General features: G+C 35.7%; 1 long non-coding RNA gene across 1 annotated transcript in view; it reads right to left on the reverse strand.

Moving 5' to 3' along the window:
* LOC136855105 (uncharacterized) overlaps positions 1-6,817 on the reverse strand; it is a 493,988-nt gene extending 487,171 nt beyond the window's left edge. Inside the window, exons 1-2 of the long non-coding RNA XR_010857899.1 lie at positions 6,707-6,817; positions 2,343-2,451 (exon numbers count right to left, since the gene is read on the reverse strand). This is a non-coding gene — a long non-coding RNA (uncharacterized lncRNA). The remainder of the gene's footprint in view (positions 1-2,342; positions 2,452-6,706) is intronic.
* Between the last annotated feature and the right edge of the window lie 4,205 nt (positions 6,818-11,022).

Consider the following 11,022-nt stretch of genomic DNA (forward strand, 5'->3'; position numbering starts at 1 on the left):
GATTTTTATTGCTTTCGCTGTTCCCTATATGTTTTGGCAAAAATGTGACCAAAATCTTAGAAAATGCTAGTCATGAAGAGTTCGTCTTTACAACCAATGCCTACTACGGTAGTTTTCTGATTAGTCTCAATAAGCTATTAGCAGAAGCAAGATTCTTAAATTATTCCGTTATTGTCTTGGCCCTTAAGAAATTTCTAATTCGTTTTTAGTTTTCTGTAAAAGAAAACTACTGAGATGGTCCCCCGCCGCCCCCCGTCAGATCTTAAAAACTACTGAGGCTAGAGGGCCTGCATATTATGTTGATCATCCATTCTCCAATCATCAAACATATGAAATTGCAGCCCTCTAGCCTCAGTAGTTTTTATTTTATTTAAGGTTAAAGTTAGCAATGATCGTGCGTCTGGCACCGCTATAGGTGCCAACAACACAGGCCACCACCGGGCCGTGGTTGAAAGTTTCATGGGCCGCGGCTGAGAGCTTCATGGATCATGGCTGACAGTTTCATACAGCATTATACACTATATACAGAAAACTTGATTGCGCCGAAGAAACTTCGTCGCATTTTTTACTTGTTTATAGTTCTTTACAAGGACCTCCGTAAGAAGATATTTACGACTATTTTTGTCTATCTTAAGTTTCAGAAAATTCTGTCAAGTTTCCTCTTTCAGTAGTCAAGTGCCGACTGGAAAACAACTGTAATGACAAATTATGTCTTTTTTCTGTTTCTTCATCCTATGCCATCCTTAAGTAGCCTATACTTAGGTCTGAACGGTGTAACGGGAGGAAAACCTCGCAGTTGCACTGTGAAATAATCGTTAAGAGAGGGTGGATAGCAAGATGGAAGAAATATATGAATGGAGGTACAGTAAAATGAATGAAAGGGGTTGCAGCTACGGGCCGAGACGCCGCTACAAAGAACCTTTAGTAATGCCTACAATGCATCGCGTGAGGGGCACTGACGGCACTACCCCTACGGGGTGGAACCTATTTGAAGTGCCCTCATTAAGTCCTATATCAGTGTTCCCTAAAATAATTTCTCAGAATTACATGGAACAGAAAACGTACACACTTGGATTAAAATCATGGAAGACTACATTAATATTCCATTCCACCTGGCGTTTTAGTGTTCACTTCAAATTCATACCAAACCAGTGAAGGAAATTTCCAAATTGGAATTTTACCGGAAAAGATATTTCCAATGTCTGTCGATAATGTAAGCATTAGTCATGAAACAGCTGGAGAGTTTATATATACAACCGTTGTATAAACGTCATTTCACGTCGTATTGGCTGTTCACCCGACCACAATCGTATATCTGTTCCCAAGTGAGTTGGGGACTTGGAGAAATTGGCGGGCAATGATTTGGCGGAAGTCGGTCGGGTAAGTGGTTTTTGGGGTTGTTTATAACACGCTAAACAACTTTTATTTTATAACTTTTTTTGTGTTGAAATAAAATATAACTTTCGATTTCATTAACCTACAAGCATACAGTCTCACAGTTAATGTAAAAAAATATTCCTTTCCATAACCGTCGTTCCTCTACACACACACAGAGAGAGAGAGAGAGAGAGAGAGAGAGAGAGAGAGAGAGAGAGAGAGAGAGAGAGAGAGAGACTACCTTTTGGATGCAGGATTTATTTCCGCAGTAATGTGATTTGTCGTTCGAAAAATAAAACAGGAAGCTTTTCAAAGCCCATATCCTATCTGCCACGCTCCTCTTGCCCTAGGAGAGCTGTTAATCAGCTCAGTGGTCTGGTAAAACTAGGGTATACTTACTTTTACCCACATTCGAAAGCACTCTGTCGAAATCAGACTATAATTCTCTCCAAACAGCAACAACTAGCCTACTTCAGTTCAACCTCTGTGTCTAATTCCCTCACTCATGTAGTACCTGCAGTGCAAGTGCATGCAGGCACTACTTAGGTTCTTTGAAGGGTCTTCGGCCCCTGCCTGAATCCCCTTTCCTTTCCTTTTACTGCACCTTCGTTCATTTCTCTTTCTTCCATCTTACTTTCCACAATTCCATCATCTCCTAACAATTGTTTCATAGCTGAACAGCGAGGTTTCTTCCTGTTACACCTTCAAAACCTTTTTACTTTCATTTTCCCTTTCACCACTGAATGACTTCATAGGCTCCAGCGCTTGGCCTCTGGCCTAAATTTTATATTCCTTTCCATTTCATTCTTATCTATTTTCTCCCTTTAAATAAAAATAGCGTCATTGACCCGAGATTAAAAAAAATCCATTTTACCTGCACAATTAATCAACGGAAATTTCAACAAATACAAAAATTGCAAAAATTACCAACCGTTTCTTCACGAAAAATGCATTAGATTACTGACCTTTTACTTGTGAGATCAGCAGAGTCCATCGATGTGCGAGATTGGTGATTTTTTCACAATGGAGATTCTTGGGGCCTTTACAGTCTCTCAAACTGGTATACGGACAACCCTTGAAAATAGAATTAATTGAAATTATCAGCCATCTTATATTAATAGGTTTCAAATTTTTTACTTAGCAAATGCTTACAATATTTTTTTTAATATCCACACTAGATTCCACATAAGCAAACATATTCGTCCATAAGGTACAAAAACTGGTGTGATAGGCTGCACCCCAGACGCGAGTTCTGTCACCGAAAAATTAACATCCATGGCAACACTTCCGGATGCACTCGCCAGCAGACAGAGGACGAGAGAAAAATGCTTCAGGAAGGACACGGGAGAGAATAACAAACACTTTCAAGAAAGGGACGAGAGGGGAAAAACAAATGAATGCAAAAATAACAACAAACGAATGGAGAAGTAGAAATAACGGTAATCACATTATCTTAAAGCGCCTTTTTTTTTTAACTGTAGATAATCGACGAAATTCAATACTCTTCATATAAATACTGTAACGTTAAATAGCATACTCTACCACATGATAAGTTAGTGCTCATCTAAAAGTGCGTAAGATTTTCCTTATCACATATTATCCTTCATTATTGGGTGATACTTTGGCTTGTTGTCTACTCCGAGTTGCTAGTACTAAACATGGCGGAAGCTCCTTGGGACGCCGTGTTTAGTAGAAGCCGTTCGGGGATCAAAGTATTATATACACCCATTTTTATATTGCGTGGTCGACAAATTATATTAATAAATAAACGATATCTTCATGCGGCCGTCTACTTCACATTTACCATTCGGTGTTTGGTACTAGCACCTCGGAGCAGGCGACGGGTAGACAAGCTAAAGTAGCACCCATTATTGTTACCGGGTTCGAGGTAAAATCGGCACACCCACACCGTAGGAAAGCAGACATCTCTAAATGCACCTCCAACAATAGTTTATAGTTTCCTTTATTTGGATTTACAAACACTTTTTAATGATGAATTGCTTTTGTTGCATTTATTAACGGAGAAAGGGGAATGCATTCTTGCAAGTAGGCCTATAATGATTTTGTCTCACACCAGTCTTGCCCACCCATAATGTCAATCAATGTCAACAGAATAATAGCCCGATACCCAAAGTGGGAGCCGTACGATGGTTATACGGTATTCTGGGTGTGCAGTCAAACTGCTGAATGTGATAAAGGCAGAAATGTATTTCAAAAACCGTTAGATATGAGGTGCTCCTTTTAAGCATCACTGGATAAACTAAATTCATGAGACAGCATTTTGAATGCTTAGCTCTATTAGGCTCACACAAGGCAAGCACATTGATGGTCAAGGATTCTTCATTTTAAATACATGTTTTTGCAACCTTTTATATATCGATATATACATGGTTTCTATAAAATACAACCCGGCTTTGTGAGTAAGGAGGTTCTCTACTGCGCTCCCGCCAGAATTTTCAAGAGCTACCGTAGCATTACCTTCCTCGCTCTGAGCACTACAGGTCTAACCCACTTCACTCTTATGACGTGATTTCTAAACAAAAAAAAAAGGGGGTGGGGGGCAATACAAGAAACACTGTTACTGAGATCTGAATGAAAAGAAGGCAATAACATTCGGATAAGAAAGGAAATTTTTGAGTACTGACCGAGCCAGCCGTCTTTTTTTAAAATTCATTGACGACACAATGACTTTTACCAATAAAAGAAAAAATTATGACGAAAAAAATCGTAATTGAAATATGTATATTAGACACTGGTAATATGCATAGGATATATACTTGTAACTATATATACCGCGGTGCTGTTTTCTGTTATATAGGTTGTCAGTTATAAAATTCTTATAACAATCCATATTAAAAGAAAAATTATGCAGCCAAGCCTTTTGGCCTATTTACGATAGTTTCATATTTTTCAAATGATGCTTGCTTAATATATATTGCCTAATTAAAAAGAGTGCAGAATGCCACGTTGGGTTAAGAGCGATAACAGCTCAGTTTAAGCTGAATCTCTGAATAGGAGAGTACAGTGAAATAAAAGGTAATTCCCCGCGGCCCGCCTCCTTCTCTGGTTGTTCGTATACGTTCACCTGTATTTCTTAATGGTACTTAGTTCTATAGTATTGTAGCCCCAGTACATCTTAGTAACTCAAAAGGATTTATTTATTATTAGTTATTTTCGCATTTTTTACGTATAATCCCGTGTCTTACATATTAATAAACGCTGCGGTAGGAATTTAAAGTCTATTTGTGTATATTCAAATAAGACAGAATTAAGACGATCCGCGTGTTGCCATGACATGATGATTATTAAAGACACATATTTCGAGGACAGATCAGCTGAACCGACTATAGTCATGATTTAGAAATGCAAAATAGTATGTCAATAATCCCAGCGGTCGTCTTTAACTCAACCTGGTCTAAACACGATAAAAGAGAGCTATCAATTATATGGTCGTTTTCTGACTTATTCTGGGGTTCAATTCCCAACCACCGCCCTCCCATCCTGGCTAGTGGTCAATTCCGTGACCCACAGTAGGCTTAACCGTGTCAATAAGACATCCCGATACACCCTTAAACAACAAACAAGTGACAACCTCTGATGTGCACATGGAACCTTTTTCTCGGAATATTGTTATTCCTACAGTTAGCAATATACTAATGAATTGCAATAATATTCTTTAAATATGTTAAAAACATTTTGAAAAATTCACTTCAGAGGGCTATGACATGTCTGGCTTATACTGAAAATATATCTACTTTGTATGTGAAGTTTAACTTAATATCCAAAATGAATAATTCACTCTAATATTTTGCTTGAAAAGCTATATTCACACTGTGCAAAAAAGATTAATGACGATCACAGCAGAACTATTTAGTAATAGGCTACTTAAACCAATGTTTACAAATATCACGTGTATAAAAAGCCATTCTTACATATGTCCAAATCCTTGTAACAATATTAACATGCCTTCATTCAGTGACCTACGGGTACGACAGCATAGCATTAAAAAAAACTGGAAAGAGGAGGACATGGCGATATTCCATAAGCTTTGTCTGTGAGGGTTTGCCAAGTTTTAAAAACTTCGTTGACTGACCTACCAACAATACCTAAAGTACACAAACCATATTTCTCATTTAGTGATTTCTCCCCTTCTCCCTCCTTACGGAATTCATCAGTGAATTCTACCCTCCTATTTTCGTTTCAGAAAACTCGTAATCTCGTCACTTCCTTTCACAACAGGCTTGCCTCTGAGGAACAATTACAATATCTAGCACTTCAACAGTTCTGCAACACCTAGGATCGAACTTTGGGGGCGTATTTTTACCCATCATCATTAAATAAACGTGTTCAGTCTCGAACTAACCATGAATTCTAACTATAATAACCTTCCATTCTCGCTTGTTTCCTAGTAAATAGTTTCAATAGGATACCACTGAATGGAGTTGTCAGCATCCCACTCGAGCCTAAGTCGAGCCCTAACAACCTTACCACATCCTCATCAATAGCCTATTGCATGTCAAAATCTTGCACTGCCATTGTTCACAATGCAATGAACTAACCTTCCGTTCCGATTTACTTAAAAAAAATCGAGCTAAAACAAGCTACCGACTACTGGTCCTCCGTCCCAACCCTCAATAGTTTGCATACCTGGACCCCGGTACTCACTTTTTTTTTTTTACACAGATTTGTTTTACATGTATCGACAGCTCTGGTTACTGCATATTCCGTAGTAGTCCTGTTACACTTGTCACCCATTATTAGGAGTACTAACATAATTGTGTATCAAAACTGCTAAACCGGACGAAAGAGGATATTGAACCGTTTAGTTCACCCGCTTAGACCCTCTCAACATTAGGCCTATAAAGCACTATCTGGCGAGCTCCCTTCTTCACCTGAAAGCCACTCAATGAATTTGGCCTTAGCCATACCTTCAAATAGGTCAACGTTGAGAGATCCTAGTTCATTAGAGCCATAATTTGAGCGAGTGCTGTAATAACACACCCTGCACCTAACCTAACCTACGCATTTTACCTAGGATGATTAGAATAACTCTTCTTGTATACATTTCCCACTTTATATCCAGTGTGGTAATGGAAACTATACTCTTCCTTGCCGTTTTAAAGTTCCACGAGTGCTGCTACGAGTTCATTTACATCTTTATACACTTAATATTCTGTGTCAAAATGGCGATGTACTACTTATTGCATGCTACCTTGCCTACACCAAGCAAGATCTGCCGTTTCTTAGGTGCAAGGGCCCGTAGTATGGATTTCCGGTGCTCATGGTCCGGGTAGAGCCAGACACTAACACAAAGGCAAGCTAAACTTACCTTACTAGATGCACAGTGATCTTACAACATGTATAGGACACTTGATACATTCACACTCTTTGACTGATGGCGCGCAAAATAACGACTAACCCGGCCAACCGACGCTGCTGCATTACGTCGACATTGCATTATGGTTAACCGAGACTTCCAAAATTATTTAGGAAATGTCCTAAGGGTGCCAATGCATAGTCTGGTAAAACTGAAGCTTTTACATAGTGTTTTTATTGAAGTAGTGATAATTAACTGGATTCGATGAACACCAAAATCTCCTTTACTCAATATTGTAACTCCACTCTAAATTTGTCAGGTTGTTTTAACCACGTAAGACCCTCAAACAACGATCTGCCTCCTTCCAAGTTCAGAGTAGGCCCACGTAGTTCGGTATTTTTGTGTCGTCTTTCACGTTGTTTTATTACTCCATATAACCATTTCACCACAACTTACTCTGAATTTTTATTTGTCCCATTTAATATTTCTTCATACCAGTAATGAATGGTGACAGAATCTAAGAAGCTAAGCTTTTATATTCCTACTGAAAACAGAGCACATCAATACTTCATAATTTTTATGGTTTATCCTTTTGTCTAACTCAGTCATGATACAGTCAAAGAAAAAATTAAAACTTGCGGCATTTATAGATTTACTATTTCTAAACACAAGATAAGTCAAAATACTGTAATTCAGTTGGCGGTGACAGAATATGAAAACTCAAAAAGTGAAGCAGATTAATTCTATTATGCTTATGATACAAGTTATAAAGCACCAGTCTCTAAGAATTGGTTGTTGCAGTGTCTTAATGCAGACTATTATCTAAATAAGGACCTTCAAAATTTGTCTAGTGAACGTAGGCCTAGACTTCAGCCACTTCGACAGTGAAGAAAAACTCCCGTTAGGTCTCGACCAATACCGTACCAGCTACAGTCCTCGCTCTACCAGTGTCGTTCACTTCCTAAGAATCAACCTGGAATCAGAAGTTCAGCTGCAGAAACCTTCCATACTGTCAAATCTGACTGCTGCCAATTTTTAACTATCTCTAGTTTTAGAATTGAGAAAAACAGTTTATCGAAATACCACGAATCTTCATTCGGCACATTTTTCTACTAGCTGCCTAACAAATGAAAAACTAAGCTGACATTTAAATTAGAAAAAACCGTATTTAAATAATCCTAATGGGGGATTAAACATTCAAAAAACTATTAAACTCCTTTCGCTACAAAACCCTTCCTTTTATAGTTTCTTTCGTACAAGTTTCAGAAAACCCTGACTTAAAACCTTTATAAACCATGGAAATCAACAGGAAAACATCTCAACACCAGTTAAATGTTTTCTTAAACCCCATACTCTCACAAAAATACTTCGGTTTCTTTTAAACGCAACATTAAAAACCATTAAACTGGATAAATCCAAATGTAAGACCTTTAGGGTAATGTTTTAAAGTTCGATCAAGCATATAATAACGATTAACTGAATTAAACACTTTCATAGCGAAAAGCTAATTAAACTAATTCTTGACTCGCCAACTGTCAATTTGTGTTTAAGTTTGCACTCCCAGGAACTTTTACGGCGGGTCTTCCGGCCCACCGTAAAAAGTTCAAGGCAGCTACCTCCATGGGCCCAAGGGCACCGCCCCTGAAGGAGTGGAAGATTTGAGAAAATGGATTTTTGGATTTAAGAGCTTATAAGATATGAAAGACCTACCTGAACATTTAGATTTTGTTTTTCCTTGACCGATTTCAGATGTCGGCAAAAATGTTTGAAACTAACGAACTCAGATCCACAATCCAATACGGAGGCTTACAACAACCATTGAACATCTGATTTGAATTTGGATGATGAGCACTAGTGAAACCAGGTCTTGCAATGAAAGAAAGTGCACTCAATTACATTCACTTTCTTGCAATACAAACTTGCTAAAATATCCAAGAATTCCTAATAAAATTTCAGTAATTACTTTATAAAATCAGTAAATTACCGTACACAGGATGTTGAGCACTAATACTAACACTAGGGAATAGTTTTTGAGATGAAATAATTGAAAACCAAGTAGTTAAACGCGAGCAACATGAATGTAGCTTCTAAGCAGAAAGAACAGAAGTGCCCAGCAACCCAAAAGCACAAGAAAATAGAAACTTCGTACAGTTAAAATCAGCCTCACATACCTTTCACAAGTTGATGGGATGCTTCCTTCCATACATGACCAAGTAATATGTATCCAATTACGAAAATCTCGGTTGCCTAAGTTTTCATTCTTTTAAGTCCTCCATCAAGTTCAACAAAACACGACTACCAAAAACAAACACAACGAACACTAAGCACAACGTTTACGCACCAAACGGAGTGGAAAGTACGACAGGTTTGCAGAAGTATCCGCTATAACTTTTGTCAATCAAGGATCGTCGATACTGAAGGACATACTCTGAGATGCAGTGACACATCTAGCTGCCTGAGCTCGAACTATATATTATGCATTCAAAATCTATAGTGTGATGTTTGCGTTAGCGCTTTGTCAACGTACTTCTTTTAAGTTTTTCAAAGTAAACTCAGGTACGCGGCACTTATTGGTCCAACTTCTTTCATGATTTAGGTGGAGGAATTGCTAACGGCCTGGACTAACTTGTAAGAGCAGGGTTCGGTTCCGATGTGAGTCAGAAATTTATTTCTGAGAAACACGTTCTCATCTGTTCATTTTAATCATACCTCATGGTGAAAGGGGTAAGTCGAATGAAATGTTAGCAATTCGTTCGTTGCTGGGTCGGGAAGTTGCGTAAAATTCACTGGTATTTTGGGCGCTAGGCGCATGCCCGTTAAATAATTAGATATTTCTTAAGTTTCAACTTCTATGACCAGTGTGGAGGAATTGCTAATGGCCTGGACTCTCCCTTGAAAGACTGGAGTTCGGTCCTAATATGGGTCAAACTTATTTCTGTGAAACACGGTCTCATATATATATATATATATATATATATATATATATATATATATATATATATATATATATAACTATATATATATATATACATGAGCTTGTGCAGGCAGGTTTGAAACAGTAAAACATAATAGTGTTCTGAAAACAGACACAGAATCTGAAGGTTTGGTAAATGCTTGTTTAATAAAATCTGTTATTTACATACACTCATTATAAAGATACACTAACATAAATGTGTCTGTTTCCTTTGCATACGATATCTGTCATTATATATATATATATATATATATATATATATATATATATATATATATATATATATATATATATATATATATATATATATGTGTGTGTGTGTCACATACACACCTGACTTACATATTCACAAATATTAAGCCATATATATTGTTTAACAGAGAATTCACTATCCCTTGAAATACCTTACACCCAAAGAGAAATATACTTGATATTTTCTATATATACTGTATATATTTATAGGTGTGTGTATGTATAAATGTAGCCTATATATATATATATATATATATATATATATATATATATATATATATATATATATATATATATACATATATATTTATATATATATATATATATATATATATATATATATATATATATATATATATATATATATATATATATATATATATATATATATATATATATATATATATATATATATATATATATACATATATATATATATATATATATATATATATATATATATATATATATATATATATATATATATATATATATATATATATATATATATATATATATATATATATATATATATATAAACAAGAATTCCCAAGTTAAGGTGGAAATCCGTTCTGAGGTGCGACTTAAGTCTGATCGTAACTTTAAAAAAATTTTATAAAAATAAAAAAAAAGTGATGAAAGCCTTACATTTAATCCTGTGGTTGGCTTGCACACTGGAAGGATTGTGACACTTACTTATTTACATGAGGGAGCTCAGAACTTCGCCTTAACTTCAGGACCTCCTTAACTTCAGATTTTTGCCATAAGTCGGAGACTAGTTTTTTTATTAATATTTTTGAAAAGCGTCATAAGACTGGATTGACTTATGTCAAGACTGGCTTAACTCGGGGACTGCCTTTATAAATATATAAATATATATATATATATATATATATATATATATATATATATATATATATATATATATATATATATATATATATATATATATCATATAATTATATATAAATATATATATATATAACATATTTTTATATATATAATTATATATATAAATATATATATATATATATAATTTAAATATATATATATATATATATATATATATATATATATGAATATCTTTTCCTGTAATACTACA

The sequence above is a fragment of the Macrobrachium rosenbergii genome, chromosome 30 (assembly GCF_040412425.1).
Source record: "Macrobrachium rosenbergii isolate ZJJX-2024 chromosome 30, ASM4041242v1, whole genome shotgun sequence".
Lineage (NCBI taxonomy): Eukaryota > Metazoa > Arthropoda > Malacostraca > Decapoda > Palaemonidae > Macrobrachium > Macrobrachium rosenbergii.